The sequence below is a fragment of the Peromyscus maniculatus genome, chromosome 14, assembly GCF_049852395.1.
Source record: "Peromyscus maniculatus bairdii isolate BWxNUB_F1_BW_parent chromosome 14, HU_Pman_BW_mat_3.1, whole genome shotgun sequence".
In the NCBI taxonomy this organism is placed as follows: domain Eukaryota; kingdom Metazoa; phylum Chordata; class Mammalia; order Rodentia; family Cricetidae; genus Peromyscus; species Peromyscus maniculatus.
The window spans coordinates 65,686,888-65,707,402 of record NC_134865.1 but is presented as its reverse complement, the minus strand read 5'-3'; positions in this window follow the sequence as shown (position 1 = coordinate 65,707,402).

Here is a 20,515-nt window from a genome sequence, read left to right as displayed (position 1 = left end):
ACTAAGAACTTTCATAATAAAAATCAGCCTGGTATTGGCACAAAGACAGGCATATTGATCAATGGAATAAAACTGAAGACCCAGACACACACCTATGAACACATAGTGATTTTTTTTTTATACAAACCAGAACTACATACTGGGGAAAAGACATCTCCATCACATGGTGTTTGTCAAACTCTGTGGCTGCATGTAAAAGATTTCAAATAGATTCATACTTATCACCCTGTGCAAAACTCCATTCTAAATGGATCAAAGATCTCAATATAAAACTAGATGCACTGAACCTGGTAGAAGAGAAAGTATGAAATATGATAAGTAAAATATCCCTGGTAGTGGATCACTCCACCAATCCAACAAGCCAAATAGAACCAAATTAAAGCCCAGGTTTTAATGTGAGCAAAGCATTCCCTGGTGGTTTCAGGGGAAGAGGGAAACTATGAGGCTGCTCCAAAGGAGGGGGTCTTAAATAGCCGCAGGTGGTCTTCGAGCAGCTCCAGACAGGGGTGCTGGTTGGTGGTTTTTCTTTCGGTTTGGTCTGGAGTGAGGGAGTGGGACTGTACAGGAGATTTCCAGCATCCTAACCTTTTTGCGTATATATGGGCATCAGTTGAAGGCTGGTTACTTCCTGCTGGCAAGAGTTGATGTGAAAGGGGGAGTCTGGAGTCAGTGAGCTCACACTCAGTGGGAGCTAGGGGATAAGAAGTGTTTGGTTAACTGCCATTCTGGAGACCTTGGGCATCTGTTTCTTGAGGAAGCAGAGAACACAAGTTGTTCAGCGAAAAAAAAAAAAAAAAACATAGATTATTAACATTCACCCTGTGCAGGGTGTTAGCCAGGCAAGAGTGAAATGGAGAAGTGCCCTGGTTGTACAAAAGATACAAGAGTGAAAGAACCAGACTAGAGAGCAGATATGACCTTGAGTCTGGAGAGATGGTACTAGTACTGAGGTCCTAGGAGCTTGACGGGTGGCATGCCACATTCGGGGATGATGTATTCCAGGAATACCTGAGCTATCACATCTTCTGTTTTCCTGGAGGTAGGGCATACCTCTATAATGGAGCTTCTTATGAGTGGGCATTTGGGTGAAGTAATTGCTCGGTTGGTGTCCACAGAGTTGGTGCAGGGGCTGGCATATCTGGAGAGCCTCCTGTGGGTTGACCTTGGTACAAGTTTGGCAGGAGGAGTGGACTTGTAACATATGATCACAGATGGATGTGATCAAAAGGCAGCAGTTAAGGTGCAAAACAGTTATCTGCTCTGTGGTTGACTCTGCTACATTTATGGCAAGTTCTAGGTGAGAGTTCTGTGGCCAACCTTGGAGGAGATATATGATGTTGCCAGAAGCTGACATGTCTCTGTCATGAGAAGCTTTGTTATTAAAGTGCTCTGAAGCATTTGAGGATCAGGGATCATTATCTGTTAGGTATATCTAAACAAGACAAATGTTTAGGCTTAATTTTAAGAATGTGTGTGTGTATGTGTGTGTGTGTGTGTGTGTGTGTGTGTGTGTGTGTGTGTGTCCGCGCTAAATCTGGACATATAGTTTACTCAATTAGCTACAGCTTCCCAATGTTAGTAAAAGCAAGATTAAAAGGAATATCTCAGTCTCTAGTTTCAGCTATGGTCCTCAGACATAATCATAAGGCAAAACCAAGTTTTAAGATTGGAAACAATTTAGTGTTTTTAAAATCAATAACAAAGGGAATACTCTTATGCAATAAAATCTAGCTGTCAGCAAGACACATCCCTGTACATGAATGTATGGAGGTGTAGCTTTAATAACTCAATAAATCAGCATTGTTTTAAACCCTATCTTTCACAAACTTTGTCTTTATTACAGGATAGGAACTATCATATAGAAAAATATATTGGAGACCTAATGTCTGCTTGGTGGGGCTACTCCATGTGGTCACACTCACTCATGATGGTGGTGAAGTCATATGACCTCTCTCTCTCTTTCACCTTAGTCAAAATGGTGGCTGCCCACATGGCAGGCTGTATTTAATTGAAGTAGTGGCAGACCATGTGTTGATTTCCAGAGCAGTTTCAATTTGAAGTTACAAGTTACAGATTTTAAACCATACCTAATTTCTTAGCTTTTTTTTTTCCCAATAAGGCAGAACAGCATAAAATTTCTTTTTCTTGTCATTACATCAGATTCAGGACCAGAAAAACCCAGAGGCAAAAATCCGAGCACAGGCAGTTAGTTGTTTACCAAGAAACATGGAACATGTATATGCAGGCATCCGAGACCAGACAGACCCAAGCTGTGGTCCTAAGTTCCAGCCGTACACAAAAAGCAGACAGGACTTTTTAACAGGAAGACAAATGAGACTTTCCGAGGGAAATCGTGTCAGATGAAGCACCAAGCACCCTGGCCCCAAATGCCTCACAGCCCCAAGTTGAGGGTGGCTGGCCAGCTCATAGCCATAGTGCCTCTATTTCAGACTGTGTGCTTGGGAATAGAAGGGGGTAGGAGGGAACAAACAGAACGAACAGAAGAAGGAGACATTTATGGGGCGGGGGAGGGTGGAGGGCATAAAGCCAGGTGCTGGGCATGAATCCCAGCACGGCTGGATCAAACACTCGGGAAGCCTGGTGAGCAAAATCAAAGTGGGCGCCCTTCAATGGCCATGCTGAAGTGTGCCACTAAGAGACAATGGCAGGAACAGCACAGTTAGTGCATCAGAGAAAGTAGGAGAGTAATGAGTGAAAGGTCATCTTGCAGTGAAGGCATGAGGCTGAGGAGCAGGGAACTGGGGTGGGAGTGGAGGGGTCAGAGACACAGAGAAACATCGAACAGTGAAGGGGATGGGAATGCAAGCTTCATAAACCTAGATGAGGGAGTTCAAACCAAGGTATGGTGTGAGCTAGACCTGATTTGCATGATTTGGATAAATTTCATAGCAACTGAGAGTCAGACTTGACCAGGAAGCACCCGTTCCCAAGTCTTTTTCCAGTGGCTGGAGGCTACAAACAAACAAACAAACAAACAACAACAACAAAAAAAATGTCCAGCTCTATAAGCCTATGGCTGGAATGGTGTCTCACACAAAGAGATCTCAAGAAGCAGGGACTATACCTGCTCCAAATGGGCTGGAATTACAGGGCACTACAGCAGCCTTTGGCAGGTAATGCAGAAACCATTGGCCCAGAGGGGTGAGAGACTCAGAAGAGATCCTGGATGTCTTATAAGCATTTGATTTGGAAAGAAGTGACTTACCAAGCAAAAGTCGATCCAGTGTGGCAGAGACAGGGTGAAAGAGGGAGTGAAAGAGGCTTCCCAGGGACATGTCATATGGTATAGGAAATCTCGGCTCTTTCCGGCCAACACCAGATGATAAGTGAAATATCCCCAGGTAGTGGGTAACTCTGCCGATGTAAAAAGCCAAATCCAGCCAAATCCAGCCAAATTGAAGTTGAGGTTTTAATCTGAGCAAAGTCTCCCTGGGTGGTCTCAGGAGAACAGGGGAAACCAGGAGGCTGTTTCCAAGGAGGGGGCCTTAAATATCCTTAGGCAGTCTCTGAGCAGCTCCAGGGGAGGAGGCACTGCTTGGTGGGCTTTCTTAGGGACGGATCTGGAATGGGATGAGTGAGATTGGTTCAGAGATTTCTAGCAAAATAACCTTGAATTCATTGACACAAGAAAAAGACTTTCTGAACAGAACACCATTAGCATAGGCAGTACAATCAACAATTAATACATGGGACTTCATGAAACTGGAAGGTTTCTGAACAGCAAAGGACACTGTCATACAGACAAAGCAGCAGCTTACATCTTGAGAAAATATTTTTGCCAACTACACATCTGATAGAGGGCAACTATCCAAATTATATAAAGACCCAAATAAAATAAAAACAAATGAATATAAAAAAAATTGAAAATGGGGTACTGATCTAAACAGAAGAAATGTAAATGGCTGAGAAACATATAAAGAAATGTTTAACATCCTGAGCCAGTAGGGAGATGTAAATTAAAATTACTTTGAAATTACATTCTACATCCCTCAGAATGGCTAAGATCAATGAAACAAGAAACAGTAGGGAAATGCAAATTAAAACTACTTTGAAATTACATTCTACATCCTTCAGAATGGCTAAGATCAATAAAACAAGTAACAACACATGCTGGCTAGGATATGGAGTAAGGGGAACACTTACTCATCCTTAGTGGGAGTGAGTTAATTCAGGAACAGAAAGGCAAATATGGCATGTGTTTGCTTATATGTGGATATTAGCACTTAAGTCAATGATATGAAACTACAATCCACAGAAGAGAGATTAGGTATAGAATAAGGGACTAGAGGGTGAGCGAATGGGTCTTCCCAGGAACAGGATATAGAATTGATAGTTATGGATGGATGAGGCTAGGTAGAGATTGAAGCAGGAACATTAAACAGGGAGGGGGAGAAAATGGGAATAAGGGAGTAAATATGGAAAGAGATAGCTAAAATTAAGGAACATTTGAAGGATAGTATAGAATCTTAATGCAATAGAAGCTTCTTAAATATATATATATATATATATATATATATATATATATATATATATATACATTTATGAAGGCAATCTAAATAAAATTGCCAAATAGCTTGGGAGACAGAGACCCTGGAAGTACCCTGAGGCCCTTCAAAGCCTACAGTATCAGAATAGGTTACATTTAATTCTGTCGCTGGCCAATGAGTCCTTTGGTAACCCCCTAACATCCCAGGTTGTTTTGTTCCCAAGATTATAGGCTGCTCTCTAAAACCTATCAGCATGGTTGCATTGCTGAAGATAATACCCACCCAACATATTGAACACTGAAAAGTTGAGCTTGCACCTAGCTAGATCTTTTGCTCTATCTAGTGTTCTTGATACAGGAAGTTACTCTGTAAGCTACCAAAAGAGAATGGTAAACATCAACACAGCCATAAACCTAAATCTATAATGATATCCTGTTTGTAAGATATACTACTGCAATGGCTGTACAATACTAGTGAAAGTAACAAACCAATATCTGATTGACTTAAGGCACACTCCACAAGATGGAACTCATACCAGATACTGCTTGTGATCAAGGACCTAAGACTAGATAGCTCAGGTACCTAGGATAAAACCAATTACTACTATTCTACTAAAGGAACATAGCAATAAAATAACATTTTGCTATACACATAGATCAGTTTTTGCTCAGTCCACTTCAGAGATGCTTCCTCCTGCAACATATGGGATCAAATACAAAGATTCACAGTGAGATACTGTGCTGAGTGAGAGATCTTGGAACTCTCAGCTGTAAAAGCTATGTCTTCAAATCCCTCCCTTTAGGGCTCAGGAACCCAATGGAAGAGTAGACAGAAAGAACCAGAGAGGATGGAGGACACCAGGGAAACAAGGCCCTCAAAATCAACATGACTTTGACTCCTAGCAATCCTTCAAACTAGACATGATGCTCACAATTGCAAATGCTAGCAGTTGGGACTTGAGGAAGACAACTGCTTGTTTACTGCTTGTCCTCCACGACAAAGAGAGTTAAGGACGTTCAAAGATTATTATACTCTACCTCAAAAACTAAGAATCTCTTGACACCAAGATATGATATTCTCAGTTGGCTAATTGTGTATATGTAGGAAAGACTACATAAACCCTTAAAGGAAATCTGGATTTTGTATTTTTATCCATCTTAATATCTGTAATGTTTAATATTAGCCGAGTTTAAAGTCTGCTAGGATATTGGTGTGTCTTTTGTGAAGGGTAGTCATAAAGAGATAAACTGATGGGGTAAGACTCCCTCTGAATGTGGGTAGAATTATCTCATCCCATAGGCAACCTAGAAAAAACTAAAAGACAAAAAGGAGAAAGTCAACTTAGAGTCTTTATGAACCATCCCTGCATCCTGGCCATTCATGGCAAGAACTGTTCTGTAGCACCATGCCCTCTTCATTTTCTGAGATTAGTATCTCTGATATCTTGACTCAAAACAAATATTTTGCCATGAATTTGTTTATAATACACACACACACACACACACACACACATACATGTTATCAGCATTATGCTAAGCAGTTATAGCAACATTTAGATCATGTGTGTATATGTGTACATTATATGCACATTTAGTGATGAAGAAAATCTCTCAAGTGCTATATTCCAAACTCTTCACAAAGCATTTTCAGATTGTGTGTAGAAACCTACAGTTTGTTATAAAACACTGGCAAGATCTTAATTATAACAGTGCTACTGGGCACCATTAACCTCCTTCAAATACATTTACGCTGAAGACAAGATAACTGCAAGGTATCAGTTTGTTAAATAAAGACAGGTGTTGCCAAGTCCTCTCTGGTGTACCATCCACTGAAGAAATGTTTTGAAGCAGCCAAGATGAAAAGGGGAAGTAGATTTGCCAGGTCAGTTGAAGACCTGCTGAATGTAGTAATAAAGCAAAGTTGTCTTTTCATAGCTGAATGCAAACAACATTTATGGTGGGTCCCTTACAAAGATCTGAGCATGTTAATTTTTTTCCCTTTGGTTAATAAAGGAGCAAACAGAATAACAAGACTGATTTCAAATTGTTCATATGCTCACATGTGCATGCATAAATTTACATTTTTAACTGAAGGTTTTATGTGTATGCCAATGAGTTTAACGTGCATTGGATATTGTAGTTTGAAAGCACAAGAAACCGAAGAGAGGCTTTCATTTTCCCCTTTTTGTAAAATGCATCTTGAAATATCTATGAAAAGGCTTTTCTTCTACATTTTGAATATATCTAAATTCAAGAGCATGTTTTCAGGAATAAGGTGATTAGCTTAGTCCGTAAATATAAATTCCATCCCAAGAACCCACATTGAAAAGATCTGGGTGTGGTACAGCAGCAGCTCATGATCCCAGCACTGAGGAAGTGAGGATGGGCAGATTTCTGAGACTTACTGGCCAGTCAACCTTGTTCACTTGGTAAATTCGAGGCCTGAGAGAAGCCCTGTCTCAAAGAATGGTGGAACGTGTCCACTGTCCTCTACATGTGTACACACACATGCCTGTCCACTCCCACATACACATGCTTGCAAACTTGCACACATGTACAACACACACACACACACACACACACACACACACACACACACACATACATTTTCTAAATTTACCAGTAATTTATAGTTCTGTCTTGATTAACCACCTTCAGTGGAAAGAAAAAGCTTTGAGAAGGACATGGGATTTCTACCAAGATAATGTAGCTATTGACCTCTCCATTCCTGAAAGAATGAGTAGTGTTATCCACCCACCAACTCCCCACCCCAGAAAAAAGAAGGCTAAGTACTAAGAGATGGTACAGAATAATTGTTCCTTTGAATTCCTTTTATAAAGATTTTCTTGAACCAAACTCCAAATCTGCTGAAATTGAAAATATCCTGTGTCTAATATTTAGTTTCAGCAACTCGCTTGGCTCTTTCTACTGCAGGTGTATGATTTGCTACCTGGGAAGTAGGTGACATGCTGGCACATTCTTGTGTTCCTTCAAAATACCTGCTTCTCTCTGGGCATCCCTTTTTATAACTTGAGCCTTGGTGTGTGGTCCCATTAAATAAGCTATGACTGTGTGAGGAATCACAATATGTTTTCCAAAAAGGAAAGACATTGCTTTTTGTAAACCTTTTGTTTGTTTGCTTAATTTTTGAGACTGAGCTATGCTGTATCACCTGGATGTTTTGGGGCCTGCATCAACTCCAAGTTACCCTTCTTCCTCAGCCTCCCAAGTATGAGAATTATAACTGTTACAGTAGTGAGCCATCAAACATCTATTTAAGACATACTCTGAACAGTTTCTTCCTTATCCAATTTGAGAAGGTAGAAGACAAGATGTCTTTATGATAGAATACAGTTTTGGAGCTTATTGGTTTAGTATCAATAAACTTTGTAGAAGTCAACTTTCAAAAGTTCATTGTTTTTATATTTTAGCAGGTCATTACAGTGAACTTTGATCTCAAATTAATACAACAGGGAAAAATAGTGACAATAAATTCAATCTGGAGCACATTCTAAAGTTAGGACCATCAGATAGAGGAAATGCATACCTAAACAAAGCACCCCTAGGAAGAGTTGCTGACAAGTTTATAGACTGTCTTTATTGTTGCAAGAAACCTGCCCAGGTTTAGAAGGAGAGAATGTCTAAGCTATCCATCCCCGATTGTACCAATCTGTCATTTTCTATGCTTAGGTGTATTGAGTAGAGCCTGTTTACTTTGTGTATAAGGGTACATGCTTGTGTGTGTGTGTATGTGTGTGTGTGTGTGTGTCTGTCTGTCTGTCTGTCTGTGTCTGTGTGTGTACCTCTGTAATTATGGGAGAGAAGAGGATGTCCACAAACCAGGGAATTTCTCCTGCCTTAAATATTGTCCTTTCAAACATAATCAAACTGTCATCTGGTTGGTATTGGCTTCATACATCTCAAAGATATTTTCTTTAAAATACACCAAAAGAATCTCTGACTGTAAATATAAGCCTCCAGAACCTGAATGATTGAGCCATATTTTTTTAACAGCAGTCTATGGAATTAATTCCTGTTTTGAGTTAGTGTATTTGAGTTGATGTAAATTGCAATTGAATAATTAAATTGTATAAGATTTTTTCTTATTTCACTGCTTAGACTAAGAATAGAGAAAGGCTTATTATTTATACTTTAAAATAGTCTTATTTATACTTAGGAACAGATTCAAGATTGTTTTATTTTTCTTCCTGTTGGATTCATTTAAAAGATTAAGATTTGGTTAAAATGTAAAGTACATTTGCCTATACATATTATACAATTTTACTTACTGCTGAATACATTTGAGGAACTTTAAGTGCAATTGTGGACATGTGATAATGGCCCTATATTCCTTTGGGCACAAAACATATTTTCCATCTTATCTTTTCCCTGTTATGTTGACATGCATTAAATCAAGACAAAAAGCTAGTATCTTTTGTTTTCAAATCAAGAAATTTAAATGTTAGAGCCATTATTGACTAAAAACTTAAAATCACCAGAATATATCAGCCAAGAAATAATCAAAAGCAAGAATAAATTGGCAAGTGAGAAATACATAGTATAAAAACTATTTTCTAAACCTACTTTAAATGTAAATTTACTTCTAAATTCATAATTTTCTTATGCAACCTGGCTTCTGTATCCATAAGTTATATTCAGAGAACCAATCAACCAAATTTGAATTGAAAATATGTTGGGAAAAATTTCATTGTTGCTGATGTACTGTTCTTTTTCATTACAATGAACAGATTGCTTTTGATTTAGATCTGTTGTTCTCTATACCATAGTATAAGTTCTCATGAATCACTTATGATATATTAGACATTATACATAACCTAAAGATGTTTTAAGGATAAAGAAACACACATATGAATACATGTACATATTTATGTACAGTCATGCACAAATGGATTACTATACTAAATAATGGTTATCATCATCCATGGAGCTTTATATGTTCATGAATACCTTGTAGCCAATCCCAATGGATACTAAAGGATGACTATATAATACATTTATTCTGAAAAGAGATTGTCCAATGGAGAAGAGAGGGTGCTGGAATCTCCACTTGATTAGTACTGCTATGGGTCTGCCTGAGTCTTCCCTGTATTTCCTTCCCCAGACATGAACTGGAACCTTACATATGATAGACATATACCTTAGGTTAACTCTGCATGCTTATCTCAGACATACATGTTTCTAGGGTTCTATATTGTTACTTGATTTTCTAGTTCATTTTTGAAATTTCAAGATCATTTGCTATTAAACTTATTGATGAAATGTATATATTTTTTTACAATACTGACACCATCCATTGGCACTTTTATATACATACATATGTATATATGTACATATATGTATATCATCATAGTCTGCAACATACCAGGTTGGATCTAAAGCACATTCCACTTCTTTTTAATTTTTTTTTGTTTTGAAAAAATGTAAACATATATTACAATTAAATATGATTATATCTACCCTCTATTTCCCTGCAAAAGCTTCAGTAGCTGACATCATGTATTGTTTTATTTATTTATTTTTGATAGCTAAATTTAGTTAGAGCTGCTCTTACATGCATAGATATGGGACCATCCACTGGAACATGAGGGATGTCCAAGTGGCCACATCCTCAGGAATGAATGATTATCTCTCCCTCAGCCAGTGCCATAAGAGACCCTCAGGAAGGAGTAGAGCCCCAGGATTAACTGCCCCCTCTATTTCAGGGGTTTTGCTGCTAGAGCCCCACTCCCTTCTCATTCAACCCCTGTCTTCATCTCTTTATACTTTCTTGGTTGCTGTGGTGACTTCATGCTCCATACTCACTTCTCAGGATTTGGAGCTAGGAGCTGTGGATGAGAGAGAACATGCAGTGTTCATATTTCTGAATCTGTGTTACCCCAACAAATATGACACTTCCTAAGTCCAACTATTTGCCAGCAAATTTCATGGCTTTAATTTTCTTTGCAGATGAATACTATGAGATTGTGTTTATCCAAATTTTCATTATTATTTCATTTATGTAGTTAATAGACATTTAGGTTTTTGCATTTCCTGTCTATTGTGAAAAAGGTGTCAATGAACTGTTGTTCGAATCTTAAATAGTCTTATGATAAAAAACTCAGAGCCAAATTTCAGGCTGAAAGCTGAAAGATCAGAGAAGCAGAGAAAGTCACAGCCAATTTCATCACCCGGCCCACTCCTCAGCCAATCCTGTTTCCACGAATCCCCAGACCGAAAGTCTCTGAATCCTCACCCAAAAGGGTCTCAGCTGAAGTGCTTTGGTTCCTGTTTCCTCAGACCTTATATACCTTTCTCAACTAAGCCAAGTCTCTTCCTGGGATTAAAGGTATGTGTGCTTACCAGTACTGGGATTAAAGGTGTGTGCCACCACTGCCTGGCTCTGTTTTCAATATGACATTGAACTCACAAAGATCCAGACAGATCTTGCCTCCTGAGTGATAGGATTAAGGGTGTGTGACACCACAGTTTGGCCTCTAAGTCTAATCTAGTGGCTAACTCTGTCCTCTAGTCAAATTTATTAGGGTATACAATATATCACTACAGTGAGTATTTCCAAGCAATTATCTGTGGAATAGGATATCAAGTCCCTTGTGTATGGGTCACATGGGATACTTATATTTAAGTAAGTATTTAAAGGTTTCCATGCTGATTTCCATAGTGGATGCAGCAAGTTGAGTTTACAGTTGGGAGCACCTTTAAAAGAGAGAACTTTATCACATAAAATTGTATAAATATGACTATTCTTTGGAATTCCTATATAGCTGAATCATAAATGTTAAAAATCTGAAACTGAATTTCAACATAAAGCCATAAGTGGAAAATTTCTATACCTGACTCCACATGGCAGGTCACAAAGTTCAGGCTCATTAAAAGTAGTGTGTAATTGTGGAGTGAGATTAGTCTCAACAGGTGTACACATATGTCAGATTCCAAACAGGTAAGAGTTTATAAAATATTTCTTTCAGATTTTGAGAATGTTAAATAATTCTATGTTTGGTTTGTTATGAGTTTCACATGGACCCAATGTCTATCAATGAGATTCTTCAAAATTGAAGTTGAAAAGAGGTTACAGTATGAGATTTATAATTTTCCATTAGACATATGAGATAATAGTTGAATTAAAAGTATATTGAATTCTTTAAATCTAAGGAAAGTATTTCCCATTATTAATTTATTCATCCTTAAAATAAATAATATGTACAAAATTGAAAAATAAATAGTGTGTAAAATTTTAAATTATGTAAAGACATAGATGTCTTTGTAATTGTTGTAACTTCTCTCTTTTTTGCTTTGTTATGTTTCCTGTTTTCAGTTTTGTTTCTATCTTATACATTTCCTGACCTCCAGAAAAAAATGTACTTGGTGTGTATTATTATTTAAAGTTAAATTCTATGTAAGTACAAGCAAAAGCCTCTTCAACTTTTGATTTTGTTTGCAGATGTATTTAAATTTTGAGGAAAAATGAAGACCACTTTGATCCTCAGGAAGGAAAATCACATTACACTCTCAGAGTCAGAACACTTGTAAACTCCAGACGAGGCTGACTGATGAAGTAACTTCTTGTTGACCGCTCTTTGGGCACACTGTCAATAAATACTTCACAGCTACACTGCTCCAACTCATGTCTCAGAAGACCAGCTACTCTTCCTAGAAATTAAAGTTCTTCAGAGAAAATTCTGTTTTTTATTTGGACTAAGAAAAATTCTGAAGTAACACATTACAGAGTTCTGAAGAATACATATGCCAGGACCACTTGTTTCAGCAGAGAGAAAACAGCTGTGCCTCCTGGTGTGTTCTGTTTCTCTGAGAAATGATCTTCATTGTTCTATCCAAATCATTTCTGATGAACTGCTACATAAACGTTGATATTGTTCCCAGTAGATAAACAAGAATGCAGAATTCTGGTGAATTCTCAGTGTCCAAAGTATTACACAGTCAGAAACTAAACTGTATAAATTGTTTTAAGAAATATTTTAGCACAGCCATGATTGTATAAGACACCTAACAAAGTTGGATATTGATTCTCATGGTATACTTCTATGTAGTCTCAAAAGTTTGAAAAAAAAACATGCTTGTTCACTTTCCTCATATTTTCAAGAAAACGAAAGTAATAACAGCACCACTTTATCTGTTCAGAAATTCAATTGTCAGTGTGTGCTGCCTTAGGCTTACTATATCCCATGTCCTCTCTGGGATGTTATTTGGTACACATTTTCACTCTAGGGGTAGTCATTCTTATATCTGTTGTTTGAGGAGCGATGACTTTGGAGCCGTAACTAATGATTTGGTACATCAGGGTTGCCCTGGATTCATAAATAAGTCTTGTTTCTGTTTTTCTCTTTTTCACTTTTTATGCTAGTATTGGACCACTATGTTCAGCCAAAGGGCTCTGGATTTATGAAAAAAAACAGAACTGCAAAAGATATAGACAATAGTAATTATTTAACATTGCAATGCATTTCTCAGTAATATAAATACTTAAATCAAACTTCATTCTTATGTCGTGATGGGATATGTGTGTATTTGTGTGTGTGTGTGTGTGTGTGTGTGTGTGTGTGTGTGTGTGTGTGTTATAAGTGTGAGTGCAGTGTACACTTTCCCATTCATGTTGTGGTGCAGACCAGAAGTTGATATAAAGATATCTCCCTCAATTGCTTCTCTATTTTTTCAAACATTCATATCTTTTATTTTCTCTTCTGTTTCACAGTTTAATACAGCTACACATCACAAAAAAGAACTCAATAAAGATGCCAGCCTTTCTTCCTTCTCTTCATTTGATATCTATATATTCTGTATTAGCTGGTTATTTTGTTTGTTTTGCCATGTATTTTTTTCTTTGAGAATAAAATTTCATAAACGTGGTGATATGGTGTTCTCCAAAATATTGTGCACCCTGATAATCTTATCTGGGGTCATAGAACAGAACAGCCACTAGACATAGAGGCCAGAAAATGCTGGTACACACACCTTTAATCTTAGCATTCTGGAGGCAGAGATCCATCTAGATCTCTATGTGTTCAAAGCCACACTGGAAACAGCCAGGCATGGTGATACATGCCTTCAATCCCAGGAAGTGATGGCAGGGAACAGAAAGGCATAAAAGGTGTGAGGACCAGGAATTAGAGCCTGGTTAAGGTTTTAGGCTTTTGAGCAGTAGTTTAGCTGAGATCCATTTGGATGAGGATGCAGAGGCTTCCAGTTTGAGGAAATGAGAGATCAGCTGAGAAATTGGTGAAGTGAGGTTAGCTGTGACTGGTTCTGTTTCTCTGATCTTTCAGCATTCACCCCAATACCTGGCTCTGGGTTTGTTTTTATTAATAAATGCATACAGTGTGTTCTGATCATGTCTATACCCCACCATCCCCTCCAAATTTTCCAACTTTGCTCCGCAATATACCCAACTCTTGTTCTTTTATTAAAATAATAAAATGAATCCAAAATAGTTATCAAAATGCTAATGAGCATGAAGTTATCCACTGGTACATGATCAACTTATGCCAGGCCACACCCCTAAAGAAAACGGATCCTACTTCTTCCAGTTGGCATCCACTGCCCAAAGCTTCTCTGTTAGGGGAGAAGCCTAGTGAACAGCTCCTTTGTCTGTATTTGATGTTAATCTGCTTAAACCTTGTACATGTCTTGTCTAAGTAATCACAGATGCTGGAGGTTTATGAGGGCAACAGAAGACACTATTTTTGTAGCAGTGCTCCCTAATATCTAGATGAGATATTATCTTTCATTGAACTTGGAGCTGGTTGACTGGCCAGGAAACCCTGGAGATCCAACTCTTTTTTCGAGCCCTTACCACTGCTCCCAGTTCCAGGACTGGGTTGATAGGTGTTCATTGCCACACTCAGCCTTTACATGGGTTCTGGGGATCGGAACTCGGGTCTGTAAGCTTACGCAGCAATCACTTTACTCACTGAGCCTTAACCCATATCATGATGTTTTAAAAACATTTTTTTTTACAGAATTTGTATGTACATATATGAAATGAAGTGTATTCTGATAAGTGTACCTTCTACTCTCTATGATGTCTTGCTCTTCTCTATTCCATGTTTTCCATGTTACAAATGCCTTTTTCACATTCACATCTGAGCTTAACACACAGAATTGAACAAATGCCATTTGTGTAACTATGTGTTTGAAACTGTCCATTGGAGTTAGGGGGACTCATCAGTGGGTACCCAAATATGGCAAGTATTACTCCTTGCCAAGACTCCTTCAGTATAGTTCAGAGTGGAAGAGAAGGGACCCATGAGTTCCTTTCTAGTCCACAACTAATTGTTGGTAAGTCCAGTCTTTTAGAGATGCTTCACAGGAAGTCACAACTGCTGGGAGATCATAGCTGTATTAATTGTGCTACACCAGAAAACCTTTCACAGCCCTTTTCTTTACCTTTAGCACTTACATTCTTTATCTTCTTACATGGTCAGCAATGATTCTGAGTATTAGAGGGAGTGATAAAATGTCCTGTTTAGGGCTGAGCATTCAACCATCACTTACTCTCAGTACCTTGGTTAGCTAGGGGTGTTTGTATTCACTGCCATTCACAACAAAGAGAAACTTCACTGATTAAAGTTGGCAGTAGTATTTTTTTTTATGACTATAAACTATTTATAAAGCCCCTTGACACCACGGTAATTTAGCTATATGACTTTAGTAAGTTTTTCCTAAGACCTAAGCCATGGGTTTTTGATTGGGTTTACAGGACCAGGCATGAATTCCCTGTTGCTGAATCGGCCTCAGATTCAATCACAGAGTGGCTGTTTACTTCATAATAGCCATGCCACTATTTGCACCACTGGGGATATCTTACTTGGCAGGTTAGTATTGTAGTTTGTGGGTTTCAGAGCTGAGTCATACTGTTTAAGCCTTTCTTTCCCAGGATCCTGTAAAACATATTATGTACTATGATAGCTAGCTGACCAGGAGGAATCCTCCAGTTCACTTCCAACTTGAATTTTCTATACTTTTTCAATAAATAAGTGTTGTGTCTTCAGCAATAGCTCTTAACAACTAATTCAGGTAGGAAATTAAGAACAATAACCAAACCTTTATTGGTTGGGGCAACCTCTGGGGCCTCACTGAGCATCATGAAATAATTTTTATTACACTTTCAATGTAACTAACTGAAGATAGAAACATAGTGATTATACTCTAAATATCTTTATTCAGCGTAGACATCATTCTATGGGTCTTATGACATGTAGGTCATAACTTCAGTAAAATGTAATGGTAAGAAATTATATTTCCATTATGGAAAGATAGCTTAGCAGATAAAGAGACTTGCCACAAAGCCTGAAAAACCATAGAGGAAAGAATTGTCTTTCTCAAGTTGTCTTCTGTATTCAACACATATGGGTGTTGCACACACAAAATACAGAGAGTAATATATGTACGATAAGTAAGTAAAAGTTAAAAATAGACATTCAATATATAACGCATATTTAATACATGTATACAATTGGTTTTTATATGGATATTTCTGAATTTCTCAGGTTTTAGTATTTTCAGATTAATGCAACTGCAAAATATACTTAGGCTCATGTTGTAAAGGCAAATAAATCTTTACTATTTATTATAGAAATTACATGATTAATTTATTCAATCATTTAGTGGATATGACCAGTCTCTCAAATGCCAGTATATTTTAAACAATAGGCAAATTACAGGAGATCATGTAAACAAAGATATTAACTTTAATAAGTTTATCATTACTGATAAAAATAATTGATGTTTTCACTGATAAATTTTTATAATATACCTAGCCTAAGTTTTTATACATTTTTCTTTTTCTCCTTTCTTTTCCTCTTCCCACTTCCTTATTTCCTTCTTCCTTCCTCTGTCTTCCTCATTCTTGTTCTATCTGTGGTTAATTATTAAGCATTATGCCATAAATGCTATCCTCTATGTACATTTTAGTCAATGTCCTTTACAAGGTATTTAAGGGATAAAAAGGGCTCTGAATTAGGAGGTTAATACTTGACTTCCAACAGTGAGTTAGAACCAGATATTGAATTGTACATTTGCTCTTTATTATCACTTAAACTGCCTTCTACCCAAAAATAGTTTAATCCTGATGAATTTTAATCTTTATTTCCAGAGATGGCAATTTATTTCTGCCTAACTTTGTTGTATTCGAAGTTGTTTATATATTGATGCATTAACTTTGAAGAAAGCTGTATATCTGTCAATAGTGCCACAAATAGTCACACTTCTTAAAGAAAATAATGACACCGCTATAAGAAACGTGATAAAATATTTATGAAATGCAAAATGTACAAAATGTGACATGTTTTCCAAAACCAGCCTTTCCTTCCTTCTTCATTAAAGCTCCCGGTTATTGGTTATTAGTGGGTTTGTTTGTGCTTTTTTTCCAGATATATTAATTAATAAATGTATAAAGAATTGTATGTGTTAATGCTCATATATTCAGAAATCTGCCAAGCCGTTCAAGTTCATTAGCAGAGATGTTATATAGATCAGTGTGTTTCCCCCTGTGTAATTAATATTTAATTAATTAATATTTATATTAAATTTTATCTTTATATCATGCAGAAATCTTATTTTTCATTGTTTCCTGCCGTATGCATAGGCAACATTTACTTTTACTCTGTGTTATTGAGGGCACAGTTATTGTTTTCACAATTAAACATTTATTAATTAAGCCCACAGAAGATTAAATCACTTTCAGCAACTCAGAACTACACACCCAACTTGTTGTTCACTCAAGTTTATGCTTCATGTTTTCCAAAAGCCACTTTAAAACATGCATTGTCTGTTCTAGAAACAGCTAGACCTTTCTTCACAAGGGGTTGTAGCCATGGTTTATAGGAACTTACTGAGTCTGCCTATGAGGGGTTATTTTGGCTTCTCAAAGAAAGAAAGAAACAGACAAACAAATGTGTTATTCTTCTAGATATAATCCTTTTCTAATGTTTAGCTCAGCATATGTCCATAAAGTCTCAGTTAACACATTATGCAGTAGTGAGTTCTAAAGAGAAATAAAGAAAACATACAAACATGTATGAAGTCAAACATTAAAATTGATATTTTAAAAAGATTACTAGAATTATGGCAGAAAATGTGAGGATAAGGCACTAAACGAATAATTCATTCTTATCAATTGAGGTTGATAGTCAATTACAGAAACCCCAGGGGAGGGGCATATCACTGTAATAAGTCATCACCCCTTACTCTTAAGAATGACAACTCAAAATGTGAGCAAATATAAAAGCAATGAAAACACATGAAGCAGCTTAGCGTTCTGCCAAGGACATCTTGGAAACCCCAGAGAGCTTTTGACTTTGAAGAAAAAGAACGGCAAGCTATCAGCATCAAAAAGTGCCACGCCATTTTAAATTTTGGAGTAGAATGTATCATTGGATTGAAAGGAAATCCCCGATAAGGGATTTGGCTGGAAAGGACTGCCTTTGGCTGCTGTGTGTTGATGACAGCTGCTTCTGAGAGTGAAGTCTAGTTCTCCCCTCTGACCACAGGAATCCTCCAAGTGGAGCTGGCAGCCACAGAGAGTCCCAGGGTCTATTCCCTCAAGTCACTGGCTGCCAGATGTGGCGCTGAACATTGGCGCTCCCCTGTGCAGCATTTGGGGTGGAGCACTTACTTTGGGGTTCTTATTGCCAAGGTCTAGGCTACAACCTATCTCACTGAGGGCCAGATAAAAGTCTGGAGCCCAAGAACAGGCAACCACAAAAAGTACTGTTTCAATAATGTAATGGAGCAATGTCAGTCTTCTCTGGCTTTTTTAATGATACAGTCTTTTTAAATGTTCTCTATCCTATAACTTGGAAAGCCAGTAAATACTAGCATTTTTGTTAAGATAGAAACAACAAAAGATTAACTTTTGAGAGCCTTATAGAGAAAATAAATCAATAATAAACACAGATGTTTCAGTGATATTCTGTGTATGTTTTATCTGTTGTTAATTGAATTCATGCAGAACGCTGCTGGTAAAATATAGGAACGGAATATTTATCAGCCAAGGGACACTTGAAAAAATGATTAGCATTTCAAAAAAAAGGAAAAGAGAGAAAGAAAGAAGAAAGGAAAAAAGAAAGAGAAGGGGAGGAAAGGAAAGGAAGGAGGAAAGGAAAGGAAAAAGGAAAGGAAAGGAAAGAAAAGGAAAGGAAAGGAAAAAGGAAAGGAAAGGAAAGGAAAGGAAAGGAAAGGAAAGGAAAGGAAAGGAAAGGAAAGGAAAGGAAAGGAAAGGAAAGGAAAGGAAAGGAAAGGAAAGGAAAGGAAAGAGGAAAGGAAAGGAACAGCAGCTTGCTCTGCTGTCCAGAGGTCCACAAAGGAATTCACTTAGGGATAGGAAGGAATAACTCAGATCTTACAAGAAATAGACGTGAGATAAGATTATAACAGAATGATTGTGCAAAATCAGAAGTTTTCTTATTTTATGCATTTGATTCAAAATAAAAGGTAGTATCATATTTCTATTAGTAAAAAATAAATAATGCATTCTATATTCTTTTTTATTTCTTTGGAAACATGTATGCAATCAACAAGCAGTTTCTCTTCAGAAGTTTTTAGGAATTACTGTTTTGCACGGAGACACTATCCAGTTTCTTACAAATATTTCACTGTATTTTGTTTTCAGCAGGGAAATGATGATTTTTTTCTATTGTGTAGAATTTAGCCCTCTATTTTCTTTTAGGCAGATAACATTTCAGTTGGTTAAAAAATAACATATTCATGTAGATCCATACTCTATAGTGTGTGTGTTCATTCATGTGCATGAACTATGAATGAGAAGAGCAGAATACATATTTTAATCACACGGAAAATCCCAATAATTGTGACATTATAATAGACATTGTTTTACTTTTTTTTTCAATTAACAGGTAAGAACAACCAGAAACACATAAAACTGATCTTTTCCTTAGAGGATTCATGGTCATGACATGTGGGTCAGTATAATTAATGTTCATTTGTATGACATGGATTTTGCAATATGACAGGGGTATATAATCATACTTTAGTATCCATTAAGAAATTGTTTCATAGTTGGGTGGCGGTGACACATGCCTTTGATCCCAGTACTCGAGAGGCAGAACCAGGCAGATATCCACGGGTTTGAGGCCGGCCTGGTCTACAGAGTGAGATCCAGGATAGGAACCTAAAATTACATGGAGAAACCCTGTCTCGAAAAACCAAAATAAATAAATAAATAAATAAATAAATAAATAAATAAATAAAATGTTTCATGCTTAGTGGTGGTGCATAATTTTAATCCCAGCACTCCAGACACAGAGGCATGTGAATCTCTAGAGTTCAAGGCCAGCCAGATGTACAGAGCTAGTTCAGGGACAGCCAAGACTACACAAGGAAATCCTGTGTCAAACAAACAAACAAAAAAGAATTTGTTTCAGGATCTTTCATGAATAAAGAAATCATGATTGATCAAGTCCATTAGATAAGATTATTCATTATTTGCTTATTACCACAAACATCTTTTCTTATATTGTGAATGACTCCAGAACTACTTATAATAGATAAAAAAAATAAAATTTAATCAATATGTAAATAATTATCATACTGAATTCACATATGTAATAATTACAAGCAAAAATGCTGTATGCTTTCTGTACTGGCACAATTTTCTTTTAATATTCTCTATCTGTAACTGGTTCAATCTCGAAGGGAGAGATACACATAGAAAGAACCACCTGTAATTAGCATGGGTCCATAAACTTTTAGGAGATGAGCACACGCCCAGATGAGAATTATAGCAAAGCAGTTGTATGGTAAGACTTAATATAAATCCCCAGATTCTTGCCTCATCCTTCTGTCATGAATTCTCTATGTTCACAGAAATAGTCACTAAATGACATGCTGTGGCTGTCCTAATAAATTGCCACCAACTGCTTAGCTAATGCAACCAGTGGGGTATACTCTGAAGTTCAGTTGAGGAACCCTTCTATCTCTTGTAGCTTCTTGCAGCCCCAATATCTCATCTTTTTT